General features: G+C 45.7%; 1 protein-coding gene across 1 annotated transcript in view; it reads right to left on the reverse strand.

Annotated features, from left to right (window-relative positions):
* Positions 1 to 20,881, reverse strand: part of LOC106584683 (unconventional myosin-IXAb) — a 307,526-nt gene extending 286,645 nt beyond the window's left edge. The window contains exon 1 of the mRNA XM_082968258.1: positions 20,410 to 20,881. The gene's annotated coding sequence lies outside the window, so the exon portion shown is untranslated. The remainder of the gene's footprint in view (positions 1 to 20,409) is intronic.
* Positions 20,882 to 21,272: the final 391 nt, after the last annotated feature.

Genomic DNA, 21,272 nt, shown 5'->3' on the forward strand with positions numbered 1-21,272 from the left:
AATAAACGCAGTTGAAGGTTAGAGAATGTTTCTTTTTTTGCTGAGTTTAGATTCGTGAGAATCGTGATCGGCACCTAAGTATTACCGTATCGTGAGCCCCTAATACACATGGTGTTTGCATGCATGCCCATCACAGACAAGAGGACGTTTTGGCACTCCATGTAAGAGCTATAAATCATGTTATGATGGGCTGATCTACTGGAAAATCAGAAGTATGGTTTGGCTTATCATGGGGGCTACAATCCATGTCTACATCCCAATAGCACTCTATTGCCTATAATACCTTTGACCAGGGCCGATCAGCCTCTACACTGGAAACAGGGTGCTATTTCAGACTCAACCCATGTTAGAGAGGACAACCACAGTCTTGTTTTTGGAACCAATCAGCTCTTCTTCAATTTTTTCAAATAGGGAAGTGTCCATGTTGCACTTTTACAAAACCACAACACTGCTTCTTTACACATGAGAAAATCACGGTGGTGTCTCAAATGGGACTCTATTCCATACATAGTGCACTACTTTTGACCAGGGTTCTATAAGGCCTCTGGTCAAAAGCAGTGCACTATATAGGGAATAGGGTGCGATTTGGGACACCACATTGATTTATCTTGTGTAAAGCAGCGTATGTCCTCACACTATTTTTGGGAGATAGAGACAGTGGTTTGGAATCCAGAACCAAATCTGCTAATGTAGAAAGAGAGAGAGAGAGAGAGAGAGAGAGAGAGAGAGAGAGAGAGAGAGAGAGAGAGAGAGAGAGAGAGAGAGAGAGAGAGAGAGAGAGAGAGAAAGAGAAAGAGAAAGAGAAAGAGAAAGAGAAAGAGAAAGAGAAAGAGAAAGAGAAAGAGAAAGAGAAAGAGAAAGAGAAAGAGAAAGAGAGAGAGAGAGAGAGAGAGAGATATCTAGAAAAACACGACCCTATGCAACAGTCTGGTTTCAATGATGGACTCTTTTGGGCCAAAAATTATAATCTGGGGTTGGTCCTCTTCAGACAGACAACTCTCCCAACAAATCACGAGGCAGACAGGACAGAATGTCACGATTCGAAAGCAAAGTTTGCAGGCAAAATCTTGGCAGTGGTTTTACTGGAAGTAGTTGATTCAAACTAGCCACTAGTAAAATGCATTCATCAAAAATAACCTCTGTGTCCTCCATCTTGCTAGCTACTGTTTAGTGTTTTATTCAAGCAGATAAGGCAGTGACATAGGCAGTGACCTAGTTCCTCTATGCCTAAAGAGTCTGTCAATTAAACCAGATCCTAGTCACTGTTGCCTAAGGTTGGGTTTCCAAGACTAGAGAAAGAGAGGGGGAAGATGGGGAGACAGACAGAGAGGGGAGGGGGAGAGAGAGAGAAGAGAGCTCCTCTCATTTCCTCTGAGCTCAACCACTCTCACAGGCCAGACAAGCCTCACACACACACAACGTGGAACACACGCACAACGTGGAACACACGCACAACGTGGAACACACGCACAACGTGGAACACACGCACAATGTGGAACACACGCACAATGTGGAACACACGCACAATGTGGAACACACGCACAATGTGGAACACACACACAACGTGGAACACACACAATGTGGAACACACACACACACAACGTGGAACACATGCACAACAACCACATTGAAAGTCAGACAGGATACTATAGAGCCTCAAACTCAACTCTGGACCTTGAAGCCTGTTTTTCATTGTTCCTTTCTGATCAGGGAATGATTTAGACCTGGGACACCAGGTGGTGCAAGAAATGATCAGGTAGAACAGAAGACCAGCAGGCTCCGCACCTCGTAGGGTCAGAGTTGAATATCCCAGTTAGAGAGGAATGGCTAGTACACTAGCGCCCAGTGTGGACCGCAGATACATTTCCAGGTTACGCAAGTGGTGGTCTACAGTGAATGATGTAGGCTAAATCATGTAGGCCACTTACCATACCGAACACAGACCTTTGTGCAGGTACCGTACACAGACCTTTGTGCAGGTACCGTACACAGACCTTTGTGCAGGTACCGTACACAGACCTAGAAAAACCCATCAGTCACTAACGCACTAACGGACCATCAGTCCCTTCTGTGAAGGGAGTAGTACACAACGCTGTACGAGATTTTCAGTTTCCTGGCAATTTCTCACATGGAAAAGCCTTAATTTCTCAGAACAAGAATAAACTGACGAGTTTCAGAAGAAAGACTTTGTTTCTGTCCATTTTGAGGCTGTAATCGAACCCACAAATGCTGATGCTCCAGATACTCAACTAGTCTAAAGAAGGCCAGTTTTATTGCTTCTTTAATCAGGGCAACAGTTTTCAGCTGTGCTAACATAACTGCAAAAGGGTTTTCTAATGATCAATTAGCCTTTAAAAATGATAAACTTGGATTAGCTAACACAACGTGCCATTGGAACACAGGAGTGATGGTTGCTGATAATGGGCCTCTGTACACCTACGTAGATATTCCATTAAAAATCAGCCGTTTCCAGCTACAATAGTCATTTACAACATTAACAATGTCTACACAGTTTTTCTGATCAATTTTATGTTATTTTAATGGACCAAAAAAATGTGCTTTTCTTTCAAAACAAGGACATTTCTAAGTGACCCCAAACTTTTGAACGGTAGTGTATATAGAAAAAAACTGATTTAAGATATCTTTGGTACATAATTTGTCTAGCCTATATTTCAAAATATACAAACTCTAGTAATCTTTGCTTGGAGTGTGGGCCGTATTATTATCATGCATACTGGATGGACTGGTTTCCTTATGCTACGCTCCAAACGTTCTATCCATGAGTCTGGGAGAGAACATATAGGCCTAGGCGATGCTGTAGGTTCATTGATCGTGCAGGACGGCTTACAGAGTTAGCCTACAAGTATAGTGCATTTGTATTTGATTTTGAATAGCCGAATAATAGGGATTTCTTTTATATTTTCTTCATTAATAGGCTGACATTACCTATCGCTACAGAATATCTCACCACCATGCGTTTCCATCTACTCCTCTCTCTCCTTCATTCCTTTCTCGAGCGTGCAGACAGAGGGGCTTTTAACAGTTTAACACATTTGTTTAGTTGTGAAAACATGATACTAGCGATGTTCCCGAACAGATTACACCTGGCTTCCTTAAGCACTGGGTAGCTACAGGAACAGGGTTGGAGAGCCAATGGTATACAGAGTTTGGGAATATATCACCCGTAGAGCAGCGAGAGGCTGCTCCTCAAACAGCGGTTGAAACGTGTAGTCGTGAATTGAAAGAAGCGTTCTTATGAGCCCAGACATTTCTATATGCAATCCAGTTGAAATCAAAGTTTTGATGGTTGACACTAAAAACACTACTATACTATATTTATCCCAGCGTTCCACTGCTACTATATTTATCCCAGCGTTCCACTGCTACTATATTTATCCCATCTTTCCACTGCTACTATATTTATCCCATCTTTCCACTGCTACTATATTTATCCCATCTTTCTACTGCTACTATATTCATCCCATCTTTCTACTGCTACTATATTTATCCCATCTTTCTATTGCTACTATATTTATCCCATCTTTCCACTGCTACTATATTTATCCCATCTTTCTACTGCTACTATATTTATCCCATCTTTCCACTGCTACTATATTTATCCCATCTTTCTACTGCTACTATATTCATCCCATCTTTCTACTGCTACTATATTTATCCCATCTTTCTACTGCTACTATATTTATCCCATCTTTCCACTGCTACTATATTTATCCCATCTTTCCACTGCTACTATATTTATCCCATCTTTCTACTGCTACTATATTTATCCCATCTTTCTACTGCTACTATATTTATCCCATCTTTCTACTGCTACTATATTTATCCCATCTTTCTACTGCTACTATATTTATCCCATCTTTCCACTGCTACTATATTTATCCCATCTTTCTACTGCTACTACATTGCTCCGCTGTAAAACCGGAGTAGCATCCCCAGCATGATTGAAAAATGAACCGCAGCCTCCATTTGCTGTTCGAGCACAACATGACATGTCTTTTCCCCCCTGCCCCCTGTTCCTGACCATTTGATAAACGGGCCATTGTAAATCAAAACTAATTGCACTTATTAGTAAAGACAATATTAAATTGAGAATAGTCTGATGGGTGAGAATATGAACACTTGATGAGAGAAGAGGGTGTGCAGCCTGAGGTTAGGAACAGAGCATTTATTCGTTTATTTATGTATTTTATCATCAATATTAGTGACATCATTCAGCGATTATATGCGTTTTGATTTCTAAGACATTCTAAGGGCAATCACAACTATAGTTAACTCTGTATAGACCCTGTTTCAAATGATCACTTTTACACTCAACATAGCCACCTCATATGCACACTCGCTCGGGAATGGGAAAAATATACTTTCTATTTTATTCTTCTTTAACAATCTGTTAACTGAGATTGCTCAGAACAACAGATTTTTACCTTGTCAGCTCAGGGATTTGAACCAGCAGCCTTTCAGTTACCGGCCCAACACTCTAACCACGAGGCTTAACCACTAGGTTACCTGCTCTAACCACTAGGTTACCTACTCTAACCACTAGGCTACCTGCTCTAACCACTAGGCTACCTGCTCTAACCACTAGGCTACCTGCTCTAACCACTAGGCTACCTGCTCTAACCACTAGGCTACCTGCTCTAACCACTAGGCTACCTGCTCTAACCACTAGGCTACCTGCTCTAACCACTAGGCTACCTGCTCTAACCACTAGGCTACCTGCTCTAACCACTAGGCTACCTGCTCTAACCACTAGGCTACCTGCTCTAACCACTAGGTTACCTACTCTAACCACTAGGTTACCTACTCTAACCACTAGGCTACCTGCTCTAACCACTAGGTTACCTGCTCTAACCACTAGGTTACCTGCTCTAACCACTAGGCTACCTGCTCTAACCACTAGGTTACCTGCTCTAACCACTAGGTTACCTGCTCTAACCACTAGGCTACCTGCTTTAACCACTAGGCTACCTGCTCTAACCACTAGGTTACCTGCTCTAACCACTAGGTTACCTGCTCTAACCACTAGGCTACCTGCTCTAACCACTAGGCTACCTGCTCTAACCACTAGGCTACCTGCTCTAACCACTAGGCTACCTACTCTAACCACTAGTCTACCTACTTTAACCACTAGGCTACCTACTCTAACCACTAGGTTACCTGCTCTAACCACTAGGCTACCTGCTCTAACCACTAGGTTACCTGCTCTAACCACTAGGCTACCTGCTCTAACCACTAGGTTACCTACTCTAACCACTAGGTTACCTACTCTAACCACTAGGCTACCTGCTCTAACCACTAGGTTACCTACTCTAACCACTAGGCTACCTGCTCTAACCACTAGGCTACCTACTCTAACCACTAGGTTACCTACTCTAACCACTAGGTTACCTACTCTAACCACTAGGCTACCTACTCTAACCACTAGGCTACCTGCTCTAACCACTAGGTTACCTGCTCTAACCACTAGGCTACCTGCTCTAACCACTAGGCTACCTACTCTAACCACTAGGCTACCTGCTCTAACCACTAGGCTACCTGCTCTAACCACTAGGTTACCTACTCTAACCACTAGGCTACCTACTCTAACCACTAGGCTACCTACTCTAACCACTAGGCTACCTGCTCTAACCACTAGGTTACCTGCTCTAACCACTAGGTTACCTACTCTAACCACTAGGTTACCTGCTCTAACCACTAGGTTACCTGCTCTAACCACTAGGCTACCTACTCTAACCACTAGGCTACCTGCTCTAACCACTAGGCTACCTGCTCTAACCACTAGGTTACCTGCTCTAACCACTAGGCTACCTGCTCTAACCACTAGGCTACCTGCTTTAACCACTAGGCTACCTGCTCTAACCACTAGGCTACCTGCTCTAACCACTAGGTTACCTGCTCTAACCACTAGGTTACCTGCTCTAACCACTAGGCTACCTGCTTTAACCACTAGGCTACCTGCTCTAACCACTAGGCTACCTGCTCTAACCACTAGGCTACCTACTCTAACCACTAGGCTACCTACTCTAACCACTAGGCTACCTACTCTAACCACTAGGCTACCTGCTCTAACCACTAGGCTACCTGCTCTAACCACTAGGTTACCTACTCTAACCACTAGGCTACCTGCTCTAACCACTAGGTTACCTACTCTAACCACTAGGCTACCTGCTCTAACCACTAGGCTACCTGCTCTAACCACTAGGTTACCTACTCTAACCACTAGGCTACCTGCTCTAACCACTAGGCTACCTACTCTAACCACTAGGTTACCTGCTCTAACCACTAGGCTACCTACTCTAACCACTAGGCTACCTACTCTAACCACTAGGCTACCTGCTCTAACCACTAGGCTACCTGCTCTAACCACTAGGCTACCTGCTCTAACCACTAGGCTACCTACTCTAACCACTAGGCTACCTGCTCTAACCACTAGGCTACCTGCTCTAACCACTAGGTTACCTGCTCTAACCACTAGGCTACCTGACTCTAACCACTAGGCTACCTGCTCTAACCACTAGGCTACCTGCTCTAACCACTAGGTTACCTGCTCTAACCACTAGGTTACCTACTCTAACCACTAGGTTACCTGCTCTAACCACTAGGTTACCTACTCTAACCACTAGGCTACCTGCTCTAACCACTAGGTCTACCTGACTCTAACCACTAGGTTACCTGCTCTAACCACTAGGTTACCTGCTCTAACCACTAGGCTACCTGCTCTAACCACTAGGCTTACCTGCTCTAACCACTAGGCTACCTGCTCTAACCACTAGGCTACCTGCTCTAACCACTAGGCTACCTGCTCTAACCACTAGGTTACCTGCTCTAACCACTAGGCTACCTGCTCTAACCACTAGGCTACCTGCTCTAACCACTAGGCTACCTGCTCTAACCACTAGGCTACCTGCTCTAACCACTAGGCTACCTGCTCTAACCACTAGGCTACCTGCTCTAACCACTAGGTTACCTGCTCTAACCACTAGGTTACCTGCTCTAACCACTAGGCTACCTACTCTAACCACTAGGTCTACCTGACTCTAACCACTAGGCTACCTGCTCTAACCACTAGGTTACCTGCTCTAACCACTAGGTTACCTGCTCTAACCACTAGGTTACCTGCTCTAACCACTAGGTTACCTGCTCTAACCACTAGGTTACCTGCTCTAACCACTAGGCTACCTGCTCTAACCACTAGGTTACCTGCTCTAACCACTAGGTTACCTGCTCTAACCACTAGGTTACCTGCTCTAACCACTAGGCTACCTGCTCTAACCACTAGGTTACCTGCTCTAACCACTAGGTTACCTGCTCTAACCACTAGGTTACCTGCTCTAACCACTAGGTTACCTACTCTAACCACTAGGTTACCTGCTCTAACCACTAGGTTACCTACTCTAACCACTAGGCTACCTGCTCTAACCACTAGGTTACCTGCTCTAACCACTAGGCTACCTGCTCTAACCACTAGGCTACCTGCTCTAACCACTAGGCTACCTGCTCTAACCACTAGGCTACCTGCTCTAACCACTAGGCTACCTGCTTCTAACCACTAGGCTACCTACTCTAACCACTAGGTTACCTGCTCTAACCACTAGGTTACCTGCTCTAACCACTAGGTTACCTGCTCTAACCACTAGGCTACCTGCTCTAACCACTAGGCTACCTGCTCTAACCACTAGGCTACCTGCTCTAACCACTAGGCTACCTGCTCTAACCACTAGGTTACCTACTCTAACCACTAGGTTACCTACTCTAACCACTAGGCTACCTGCTCTAACCACTAGGTTACCTACTCTAACCACTAGGTACCTCTCTAACCACTAGGTTACCTACTCTAACCACTAGGTTACCTACTCTAACCACTAGGCTACCTGCTCTAACCACTAGGTTACCTACTCTAACCACTAGGTTACCTACTCTAACCACTAGGTTACCTACTCTAACCACTAGGTTACCTACTCTAACCACTAGGTTACCTACTCTAACCACTAGGTTACCTGCTCTAACCACTAGGTTACCTGCTCTAACCACTAGGCTACCTGCTCTAACCACTAGGTTACCTACTCTAACCACTAGGCTACCTGCTCTAACCACTAGGCTACCTGCTCTAACCACTAGGTTACCTACTCTAACCACTAGGCTACCTACTCTAACCACTAGGCTACCTACTCTAACCACTAGGCTACCTGCTCTAACCACTAGGTTACCTACTCTAACCACTAGGTTACCTACTCTAACCACTAGGTCTACCTAGCTCTAACCACTAGGTTACCTACTCTAACCACTAGGTTACCTGCTCTAACCACTAGGTTACCTACTCTAACCACTAGGTTACCTACTCTAACCACTAGGTTACCTAGCTCTAACCACTAGGTTACCTGCTCTAACCACTAGGTTACCTGCTCTAACCACTAGGTTACCTACTCTAACCACTAGGTTACCTGCTCTAACCACTAGGTTACCTGCTCTAACCACTAGGTTACCTGCTCTAACCACTAGGTTACCTACTCTAACCACTAGGTTACCTGCTCTAACCACTAGGTTACCTGCTCTAACCACTAGGCTACCTGCTCTAACCACTAGGCTACCTACTCTAACCACTAGGTTACCTACTCTAACCACTAGGTTACCTGCTCTAACCACTAGGTTACCTGCTCTAACCACTAGGTTACCTACTCTAACCACTAGGTTACCTGCTCTAACCACTAGGTTACCTACTCTAACCACTAGGTTACCCCTACCCTGGCCCTCTAACCACTGGGCTACCTGCTCTAACCACTAGGCTACCTGCTCTAACCACGAGGCTACCTGCTCTAACCACGAGGCTACCTGCTCTAACCACGAGGCTACCTGCTCTAACCACGAGGCTACCTGCTCTAACCACTAGGCTACCTGCTCTAACCACTAGGTTACCTACTCTAACCACTAGGCTACCTGCTCTAACCACTAGGCTACATGCTCTAACCACTAGGCCCCTACCCTGGCCTCTCTAACCACTAGGCCCCTACCCTGCCTCTCTAACCACTAGGCTACCTGCTTTAACCACTAGGCTACCTGCTCTAACCACTAGGCTACCTGCTCTAACCACTAGGCCCCTACCCTGGCCTCTAACCACTAGGTTACCTACTCTAACCACTAGGTTACCTACCACCCCCAGACCTTCCTAAAACAAATAATGGGTTTATTGTGATGGTGTATATTAAATGGATTTATTATACTTTTTATGTAGATATTCCAAAGGCATCAGCAGCTTGTATAGGATAAACGTGTTTATGTTAATTAGCGGTCAATTACCATGAGACCGGCAGTCATTTGCATGACAGTTACCGGCTGACAATATTTCATGACCACCACAGCCCTGCACGCACGCACGCACGCACGCACGCACACACGCACACACGCACACACGCACACACGCACACACGCACACACACACACACACACACACACACACACACACACACACAGCAACAAAGCCACTGTCTATCCATACACAAACCCAATCCCCCATTAACTATGGACACCTCCCTCCCCTCCCTCCAGCAAAACCCACCAAATCCACTTACAGCCACAGTAACACAGTGATTGTTTTTCATCTCACAGCAGCTGCTCTTCTCTCTCTCTCCCTCAGTCTCACTACCCCCCCCCCCCCCCCTCTCTAATCAACTGTCAATCAGAGCCTGGCCATGCTGGGCTGAGCTAGAGACTAGACTGCCACAGATGAAATCTGCAGGGGACTGCTGGCGTTGATGAGACTGAGAAGCTCTGAGTGTTGCCCTTCTTCCCTGGCCCCTGTATGCAAGCACACACACACAACACACACACACACACACACACACCACGCTAACATAGACAGAGACACGCACGGGAGACAGAGACACACAGGGGAGACAGAGACACACAGGGGAGACAGAGACACACAGGGGAGACAGAGACACGCAGGGGAGACAGAGACACGCAGGGGAGACAGAGACACGCAGGGGAGACAGAGACACGCAGGGGAGACAGAGACACGCAGGGGAGACAGAGACACGCAGGGGAGACAGAGACACACAGGGGAGACAGAGACACACAGGGAGACAGAGACACACAGGGGAGACAGAGACACACAGGGGAGACAGAGACACACAGGGGAGACAGAGACACGTACGGGAGACAGAGACACGTACGGGAGACAGAGACACACAGGGGAGACAGAGACACGTACGGGACACAGAGACACGCACGCGCACACACACCCCATGGTTATGAACCCATTCATCTCATTCCAGCTAAGATGGCGCTGACAGAGATGGCCGCCTCGCATCGAGTTCTTAGGAAACTATGCAGTATTTTGTTTTTTTATGTATTATTTCTTACATTGTTACCCCAGGAAATCTTAAGTCTTATTACATACAGCTGGGAAGAACTATTTGATATAAGAGCAACATCAACTTACCAACATTATGACCAGAAATACAACTTTCCTGAAGCGGATCCTCTGTTTGGACCACCACCCAGGACAATGGATCTAATCCCAGAAGTCGACCCAAAACAACAGCGCTGCAGAAGGGGCAGACGAAGCGGCCACCACGCCAGGCTCCGTAGACGTACACCGCTCCCGAGTATACTACTAGCCGATGTCCAGTCTCTTGACAACAAGGTAGATGAAATTCGAGCAAGGATTGCCTTCCAGAGAGACATCAGAGATTGTAACATTCTCTGTTTCACGGAAACATGTCCCTTCTCGAGATATGTCGTTGGAATCAGTTTAGCCACCGGGCTTCTCCATGCATCACGCCGGCAGAGATAAACACCTCTCTGGGCAGAGGAAGGGCGAGGGTGTATGCTTCATGATTAACAACTCATGGTGTAATCATAACAATATACAGGAACTCAAGTCCTTCTGATCACCCAACCTAGAATTCCTTACAATCAAATGCCGGCCATTTTACCTACCAAGAGAATTCTCGTCAGTTATCGTCACAGCTGTGTACATTCCCCCTCAAGCAGACACCAAGACGGCCATCAAGGAGCTTCACTGGACTTTATGCAAACTGTAAACCATATATCCTGAGGCTGCATTAATTCTAACTGTGGATTTTAACAAAGTAAATTTGAGAACAAGGCTACCTAAATTCTAACAGCATATTGATTGCACTACACGTATGAGCAATACCCTCGACCACTGCTACTCTAACTCCCGCAATGCATACAAAGCCCCCCCCGCCCTCCCTTCGGAAAACACGACCACGATGCCATCTTGCTCCTACCGTCTTATATGGAACCCTGACCTGTTCACCGGACGTGCTACCTGTCCCAGACCTGATGCATTCATCTCATAGCCTAGTTTCTCTCTAGGTTTCTTCCTAGGTTCCGGCCTTTCTAGGGAGTTTTTCCTAGCCACCGTGCTTCTTCACCTGCATTGCTTGCTGTTTAGGGTTTTAGGCTGGGTTTCTGTACAGCACTTTGTGACATCAGCTGATGTAAGATTGGCTTTATAAATCAATTTGATTGATTGATTGACAGGGAGGAGGTGAGGGCACTCGGAGTAGTCCACCAGTCATTTAGTCCACCAGTCATTTACACCAGTCATCCTTTAGTCCACCAGTCATTTACACCAGTCATCCTTTAGTCCGCCAGTCATTTACACCAGTCATCCTTTAGTCCACCAGTCATTTACACCAGCCATCCTTTAGTCCGCCAGTCATTTACACCAGCCATCCTTTAGTCCGCCAGTCATTTACACCAGTCATCCTTTAGTCCACCAGTCATTTACACCAGTCATCCTTTAGTCCGCCAGTCATTTACACCAGTCATCCTTTAGTCCGCCAGTCATTTACACCAGTCATCCTTTAGTCCACCAGTCATTTACACCAGTCATCCTTTAGTCCGCCAGTCATTTACACCAGTCATCCTTTAGTCCGCCAGTCATTTACACCAGTCATCCTTTAGTCCACCAGTCATTTACACCAGCCATCCTTTAGTCCGCCAGTCATTTACACCAGTCATCCTTTAGTCCACCAGTCATTTACACCAGTCATCCTTTAGTCCACCAGTCATTTACACCAGTCATCCTTTAGTCCGCCAGTCATTTACACCAGTCATCCTTTAGTCCGCCAGTCATTTACACCAGCCATCCTTTAGTCCGCCAGTCATTTACACCAGCCATCCTTTAGTCCGCCAGTCATTTACACCAGCCATCCTTTAGTCCGCCAGTCATTGTCACATTCGTCATTTTGAACAGACCAAGGCGCAGCGTGTCTGGTGCTCATCTTCATTTATTTTAAGAGAACACTTAAACAAAATAACCAAACGACAAAACAGTTCCATCAGGTACAATAACTAAACGGAAAATAACCACCCACGAAACCCAAAAGAAAACAGGCTGCCTAAGTATGGCTTCCAATCAGAGACAGCGAAAGAAACCTGCCTCTGATTGGAAACCATACTCGGCCAAACATAAAAACGAAACATAGAAATAGAAAACTAGAACAAAATCCCCAAGAACCAAAAAAACCCAAAACATACAAAACAACCCCCCTGCCACGCCCTGACCATTCTACTATGGCAAATGACCGTTTTCACTGGTCAGGACATGACAGTCATCCTTTAGTCCGCCAGTCATTTACACCAGTCATCCTTTAGTCCACCAGTCATTTACACCAGTCATCCTTTAGTCCGCCAGTCATTTACACCAGTCATCCTTTAGTCCGCCAGTCATTTACACCAGTCATCCTTTAGTCCACCAGTCATTTACACCAGTCATCCTTTAGTCCACCAGTCATTTACACCAGCCAATACACTGACTAATAAGATTTCCTTGACTAAACACAAGCCACAGACAGAGAGTCTAGTCCAGTACAGTCCAGTACAGTCTGGCAATCTCTTCCTTGCAAGCCTGTCTAAGGAGTTTGTTTCACTGTAGACCTGACATGAGGTTTAAAGCCACTGAGGTGAGAGAAAAGAAGGGATGAGTGAGTGTGCTTATGCGTGCATCCGGAAATGGGGTCAAGGTGATAACAAGTGAACAAGTATACTAGGGTTTTACTTAGCCAGAGCAGGGTGCTAGAGCCAAGAACATGGGTGTGATTGTGGGTTGTGTGTGCAGGGGGGATTGAATCGCAGACACATACTAGAATGCGTGTACAAAGACACACACACTTCTCACCCTCTAACGGCCAACCTCATTCCTGTTAACACTCTCCCCCGGTGAGCCAAGTCAGAGCAGCGCCACATTAACCAGTCACATTGCAGCTCCACGAGCCAATCACCTTCGCCGCCATTGTGCCCAACGGCCAATAAGACTGCTCCGATTGTAGCTGGCGTTAGACAATGCCACTTTCATCAACTCTATAGATTACATTCCCTTACTGCAATATCTCCCTACATTATTCAACAGAGACACTGAAACACCGTCCCTTTCATCTGAGATAGCCGTGTTCATTAACTGGAAGCAGTAATCCAGGTCTTGTTCCCATTTCATGACACTCTTTGTGAAAAGAATAACGTATCGGCCGAGTGTATGAACCTATATCATACTCCTCTACTTACTCCTACATTATACTCCTGTACTTACTCCTACATTATACTCCTGTACTTACTCCTACATTATACTCCTCTACTTACTCCTACATTATACTCCTCTACTTACCCCTACATTATTCTCCTCTACTTACTCCTACATTATACTCCTCTACTTACTCCTACATTATACTCCTCTACTTACTCCTACATTATTCTCCTCTACTTACTCCTACATTATTCTCCTCTACTTACTCCTACATTATACTCCTCTACTTACTCCTACATTATTCTCCTCTACTTACTCCTACATTATTCTCCTCTACTTACTCCTACATTATTCTCCTCTACTTACTCCTACATTATACTCCTCTACTTACTCCTACATTATTCTCCTCTACTTACTCCTAAATTATACTCCTCTACTTACCCCTACATTATACTCTTGTACTTACTCCCCGAGCTGACAAGGTAAAAACCTGTCGTTCTGCCCGAGCAAGGCAGTTAACCCACTGTTCCCCTTGCTCCGTAAGATGTGGATGTCAATTAAGGCAGCCCCCGCACCTCTCTGATACAGAGGTTGAGTTAAATGCAGAAGAAAGTTGAAAGGCATTCAGTTGTACAACTGACTAGGTATCCCCCTTAAAATGTTTACCTTAAACCCCCTAGAAATAGCATTTGACCTTGTGGGGACTAACAAAATTTCCCCAGTTGGTCAAATTTTTGTTTGTTTATTATTATTATTGTGGGGTCTTAAACAGGTCCACACACACACACACACACACACACACACACACACACACACACACACACACAGATGATGTGACCTCTGAAAGGTCATTGTCTGAAGATTCTTTAGAAGTTGTTTTGGAGATCTGGGACACTGCACTATAAATACAGCAGGTTACCTGTAGAAAATAATCACTCCTCATCACAGTACCTGAGAGAGGACATGGTATGTGCATCATGGTTAAGACAGAGAGAGATGGAGACAGAGACAGAGAGACAGAGCGAGACAGAGAGACAGAGAGACAGAGCGAGACAGAGAGACAGAGCGAGAGAGAGAGACAGAGCGAGAGAGAGAGACAGAGCGAGAGAGAGAGACAGAGCGAGGAGAGAGAGAGAGAGAGAGACAGAGGAGAGAGAGAGAGAGAGAGCGAGAGAGTGAGAGAGACAGACAGAGGCAGACAGAGAGACAGACAGAGACACAGAGAGAGAGAGAGACAGAGAGAGAGACACAGAGAGAGAGACACACAGAGAGAGAGAGAGAGACAGAGAGAGACAGACAGAGAGAGAGACAGAGCGGAGAGAGAGAGAGAGAGAGAGAGAGAGAGAGATAGAGAGCGCGAGAGAGCGAGAGAGACAGACAGAGAGAGAGAGAGAGAGAGACAGAGAGAGAGAGAGAGAGAGAGAGAGAGAGAGAGGCAGAGAGGAGAGAGGGGAGAGAGAGAGCGTGAGAGAGAGAGCGTGAGAGAGAGAGGCAGAGAGAGAGAGGCGAGAGAGAGAGGCGGGAGAGGCGGGGAGGCAGAGAGAGAGAGAGCGTGAGAGAGACAGACAGAGAGAGAGAGAGACACAGAGAGAAAGAGACACAGAAAGAGAGAGAGGCAGAGAGAGAGAGACTGTAAAGTCCTTGCGCGTTAGGTTAGCTGTGCCACACCCAGCCACTGGTTTGCATTGCTCCAGCACAGTGACGCAAGCCTGGGGACTGACGGCCACCACCCTCCCAATGTCTGTCACACTGTCCCTCCACTACACTGTCTGCAACACTGCTAAAGAGTCTGGGTGAGAGGGATGTCTGTCTATCTGACAGCCACAACCATTCTCTTGTTTGTCATTGAGCTACAGGATCAAACTGGCACCCCCTATGACTGTACTGTACCAGACTACCCACACTAACTAACTGTCTAAATGCAAGTACTGTAGACTGACCAGCACTGTCCAGACAAGTACTGTAGACTGACCAGCACTGTAGACTGACCAGCACTGTCCAGACAAGTACTGTAGACTGACCAGCACTGTCCAGACAAGTACTGTAGACTGACCAGCACTGCAGACTGACCAGCACTGTCCAGACAAGTATTGCAGACTGACCAGCACTGCAGACTGACCAGCACTGTCCAGACAAGCACTGCAGACTGACCAGCACAGTCCAGACCAGTACTGCAGACTGACCAGCACTGCAGACTGACAAGTACTGCAGACTGACAAGTACTGCAGACTGACCAGTACTGCAGACTGACCAGCACTGCAGACTGACCAGCACTGCAGACTGACCAGTACTGGAGAAATATGACATAAGTAGTTATTACAGACAGTGATTCAGCGCACATGGAAATTACACAAGCACTAAATAATGTTACCGCCCTGTCAGTGTGTAAACAGTCTTCACCACAAAATACGGAGAAATTTGAAATTATCGGTTGCCTTCAAAACCCATATGACATGGTGCTAATTTTAAAGGGGGAGGATTTCACTTCGGATTGCCCACAAAGCTTTTTGTGAAGAGTGTGTGTTTGTGTGTGTGTGTGTGTGTGTGTGTGTGTGTGTGTGTGTGTGTGTGTGTGTGTGTGTGTGTGTGTGTTTGCCTTACAGAAGTGCTGCGCTGGACTAGAACTGTCAATCCCACCAACAACTCCATCCATCAGCTAGCTACAGAGTGGGAGCAACAATGCAAACATCAGCATTAGCCGCTAAACTGACTGACTAAAGACCAAATGGACCACCTACAATCAACTCCTCAGTGAATAAGCTGACGTTAAGATGCACTCAATGAAAAAAGGAAGCTATGCTAGTTTACCATTAGCATATATTCAGCTGTATTTTCATTCTTCCTTTTACATTGAATGGCTAGGCTAACTTCTTGCTGTTAGCTCTACTTTAGCTCCCATTGCAGTCAACGGCAGACTCGGGATTCAGGACTGTTATTGTGTGTCACAATGGCCATTAAGCCCTATTGACTTTCGCCACATCCTCTGAGTCTCCTCCTGCCATTGTCCCTGCGTGTTTCGGCTGCCATTCAATCAAGCAAGCTGGGATTTGGCTTCTTGCTACGCTAAGCCGCCGACTTACAGCCCAAACAGAATCAAAGTGATCTTCCTGAGTGGGTAAATGTCAACAACAGAAGTTTATGTGGCTGGATACAGAAGGCTGTTTCTATAGACCTCCACGCCAGAGCTAGCTATAGGGGTATGCTTTGTATTGGGGCGGCAGGTAGCCTAGTGGTTCGAGCGTTATAACATAGTGTTATGTACCCCAGGTATTAATGCTACTGCATGTCAGTGTTATCTATACTATGTTACCGTGGGTGTGTTTCTGATCATGGACTGGCTCCTAAAGGAGAGTCCATTGACATGGCTCTGTATATATGTTGTTCTCTCTCTCCCTCTGCCTGTCCACGTCTCTTATCTCTTTGTTCTCTCGCTCTCGTTCCATCTGTAGGCAGGAGAGCAGCCAGTGGGCATTGCCATGTTCTGACACAGCTGTGCCAGGGGGAGTGCCCACTTCGCCAGCTGCTGGCTGATGCCACAGAGAGGAGAACACGTAGCAAGATAGACATGTTAGCATTGGCTCACATTCTCTGTGTCAACATGGTTGTAACCCCACAGAGATGGAGACTGTGGAACAACATCACAGAGATGGAGACTGGAACAACATCACAGAGATGGAGACTGTGGAACAACATCACAGAGGTGGAGACTGTGGAACAACATCACAGAGGTGGAGACTGTGGAACAACATCACAGAGGTGGAGACTGTGGAACAACATCACAGAGGTGGAGACTGTGGAACAACATCACAGAGGTGGAGACTGTGGAACAACATCACAGAGGTGGAGACTGTGGAACAACATCACAGAGGTGGAGACTGTGGAACAACATCACAGAGGTGGAGACTGTGGAACAACATCACAGAGGTGGAGACTGTGGAACAACATCACAGAGGTGGAGACTGTGGAACAACATCACAGAGGTGGAGACTGTGGAACAACATCACAGAGGTGGAGACTGTGGAACAACATCACAGAGGTGGAGACTGTGGAACAACATCACAGAGGGGACATTGTTGCTTAACAATACCTACCTACTGTAAAGGAACAATTGGTTGATCTTCTTGCAACCATAATACTTAGGTTAAAGTAGATAAATAGATACACAAATAGTCTGATATAAAACATAATATAATTCAGTCCCTACACCCAAACAAGGGCACTCCGTTCATCCACCTCTGGCCTGCTCGCCTCCCTACCTCTGAGGAAGCACAGTTCCCGCTCAGCCCAGTCAAAACTGTTCGCTGCTCTGGCACCCCAATGGTGGAACAAGCTCCCTCACGACGCCAGGACAGCGGAGTCAATCACCACCTTCCGGAGACACCTGAAACCCCACCTCTTTAAGGAATACCTGGGATAGGATAAAGTAATCCTTCTAACCCCCCCCAAAAAAAAAATATATAGATGTACTATTGTAAAGTGGTTGTTCCACTGGATATCATAAGGTGAATGCACCAATTTGTAAGTCGCTCTGGATAAGAGCGTCTGCTAAATGACGTAAATGTAAAATGTAAATGATAGAGACTCACTGAAGGCGTAGCTTGGAGCAGCAGACAGACAAGAAACGAGCGTCCCAATAAGAATCAGGCCATGTTGGAATCAAACAAAATGCTGATATCACAGTAACAATCTGTGCCAGTGACACATTGTCCTTTGAAGAGCGCTCTCAGAACAGGGAGATGAATTTAATATCTTTGGACAGATACGGTGGGAAGCAGTCAGATTTGTTTATTTTTCTTTAAACATTCCTTTAATTCCGCTTTGACTGTTAAATGCACCGTGGGCTAACGCTGACAAAATTTATTACAGCAAAAATAAATACGGTTTCATACATTCAATAAATAGCTTAAACGGATGCAGGCTTAATCTAATTCCTTTTCCCATATGTTTTCTAACCATTTTAAGCTAAAATGTCATACAGTGTTTGGACCAAATGTTGGGCCAATTTGAAAAAAAAGGGGTAAATGAATGCCTCTTTGAAAATACTTACATGGCATGGGCTGTTTGATGTGCCAAACTGTCACATCATGATGTGACAAATCTCCTAGACCGTTGTGACTTATCACATGAGTAAGTGCTTAGTAGAGCACACACAAAGGCCAGTAGGTTACCAGAACAGAACTGACACCACCTCCACTGGGTTATCACCAGAACAGAACTGACACCACCTCCACTGGGTTATCACCAGAACAGAACTGACACCACCTCCACTGGGTTATCACCAGAACAGAACTGACACCACCTCCACTGGGTTATCACCAGAACAGAACTGACACCACCTCCACTGGGTTATCACCAGAACAGAACTGACACCACCTCCACTGGGTTATCACCAGAACAGAACTGACACCACCTCCACTGGGTTATCACCAGAACAGAACTGACACCACCTCCACTGGGTTATCACCAGAACAGAACTGACACCACCTCCACTGGGTTATCACCAGAACAGAACTGACACCACCTCCACTGGGTTATGGGTCTTTCCATTTGATTTCAATCACTTTTTGACATATAATTCAAAATGTGTCATACTGGCTGTATTTCTGCCTGTTTGAACAACAAATAGCTCAGATTCACATGAAAACATGAAATGACGTCAGGAATCAATAGATCATCACTTTGTGAACTGAACTCTCGCCATAAACGCCTAGCTGTAAATGGATACCGTTGGATGTAAACTTTATATTGAGGAGATATCACCTCTCCACGACATAATGCCTTTAGCCCATCTGCCCTGCTGAGAAGAATGACATCACTGTGGTATTTCAAGAGGAATGCCCAAGGCCCATAGCGACATGGGCTTTGAGAGGATGGTTGCTCAATGTCTGCAGTTAATAGTTGGAGGGGTGGGTGGGTTTCTATGCCTATGGCTTCTCCCAATATGGGACATTGAGTGGACTATGAGCTAGGAGTGAGGTACCACGTTCCCTGTTGAGAGGTAAGCCAAGTTTGGAGCTCTCATCTTCAGCAGTGCTTAAGACATTCAGTTCAGTTCAATTCAGGTTTGTGTCAAAAGACATTCAACTACCCGTGTGCTTTGTAAAGTACATGAAAATGTAAAAGAAAATCTTAATAGAAAATGGCATGATGCTAAAATAAATATATTATACCGTTAATGTAGATAAATAATGAATATGTTGTCTCTCTGACGCAACAGCAACAAAACGTCAGTGAATGAGCCCCGTTGACCAGTGGCTGTAGATGTACAACGACGCCTGTCAAACAGTGTTATTACTTTTCACTGGGTGCTCCACCCCCCGTGCGACATGGAATAGTACTAGTCTGCATACAAAGTAACTAAATGTGTCACGTTGTGATACACTGTAGCCTCCTTACTGTATTGGTAGCCTATGTTGGATAGGTTGGGGGTCAACAATACTACCCAGCAGTTCCGGAAATATATGTTGAATTTGTACTGTGTTTGAGAAAACAACATCATTGACATTATCAAAGGCAACGGGGTGAGAATGATGCTTCTTCTTCTAGCCTTTTAGGGTGACTGAGCTAGTGGTTTTCGACCACGTAACCAAACGTAAAGAAAGCCTGAATGTTGTCGTCTACTCGAGGCTATATGTGTCACACGTTATTTCCCGACATAACGTCTCTGTGCTGCAACTGAATGGACACGATAGTTGTGCCATTCACCGTCCGCTATGCAGCAGCTTGCAAGAGCGATTTGACATTAGACCTGATGACAATATACAGTGGCTTTCCACCATGGGGCAGTTGGGTAGATTTGATGTTTGTGTCGTGAACAAAAGCTCCCGCCCTCGTCATAGACTGTATAAAATATGTCCTTGTGTGTGAGTGTGAGTGGCGTTATCAAACAGGCTTACCTCTAATGTTGCTTGAAATCACTCTTCTCCGCTCTCCGTCTGCTTACAAATACTGCACTCAAAAACTCAGACTAATTCCATCTCCACGAATGAAAATATCACTGTTTTCAAAACGGCAACCCTTGGTTAGCTTCTTCAATAGAAATCTTATTCACTCCAGGTTTTATCTACAGTAGCTCCAGATAATCACAATTTCTTGAATATTTTTTGGTCCCAATATTGCATATTGAGGTCCGTGTCACGTCGCTCGCTGATGCTTGGATTAGTCTTCTGTCAGTCGGTGTAAAGTGCTGAGCAGACGCATGACGCTCTCTAGTTACTGTTGTGGAGGGTAGCCTACACTTCAGAGAGAGAGTTGTGGTGCCAATGGGCGGCAACGAGGGAGGGATCTCCACAAAAATATAACCTGGGTACTACTCTACTCTAGTCCTACCTGGAAATGATCAGAAATGAAGAAAATTAAGAGCAGGCTTTCTGCGTTGTCTGTAGTCTATCGTATCCCAGGCATTGATATATGCTAGAAGATATATGCCGATCAAGATCCACAGATAAATGGTCTTGTTTTATCCTGGTTTTGTTCATCAAAACACAACTAGTCGCTATTGTTCCCCATTCAAAAACAGGCTATGCAAATCTACCTATGAATACATAGGGTCGTTTTCATCAGGACACAGTGTAGCAAAACGTTTTGCAGTGGAAAATGAAAACGGGCATTCGTTATTGGACAAGTTCAGGTAGTTCCTCCCTGTTTCAAGCCATTTTCTTCCGTTTGGTGTAATGAAGACAACCCATGCCAGATCTGCCCTCAGGGTGATGTGTTTCTAACGTGAGGCACACATCCACTAATTACAGCTGCTCTCCCT

Source organism: Salmo salar, chromosome 23 (genome assembly GCF_965601325.2).
Source record: "Salmo salar chromosome 23, fSalSal1, whole genome shotgun sequence".
Lineage (NCBI taxonomy): Eukaryota > Metazoa > Chordata > Actinopteri > Salmoniformes > Salmonidae > Salmo > Salmo salar.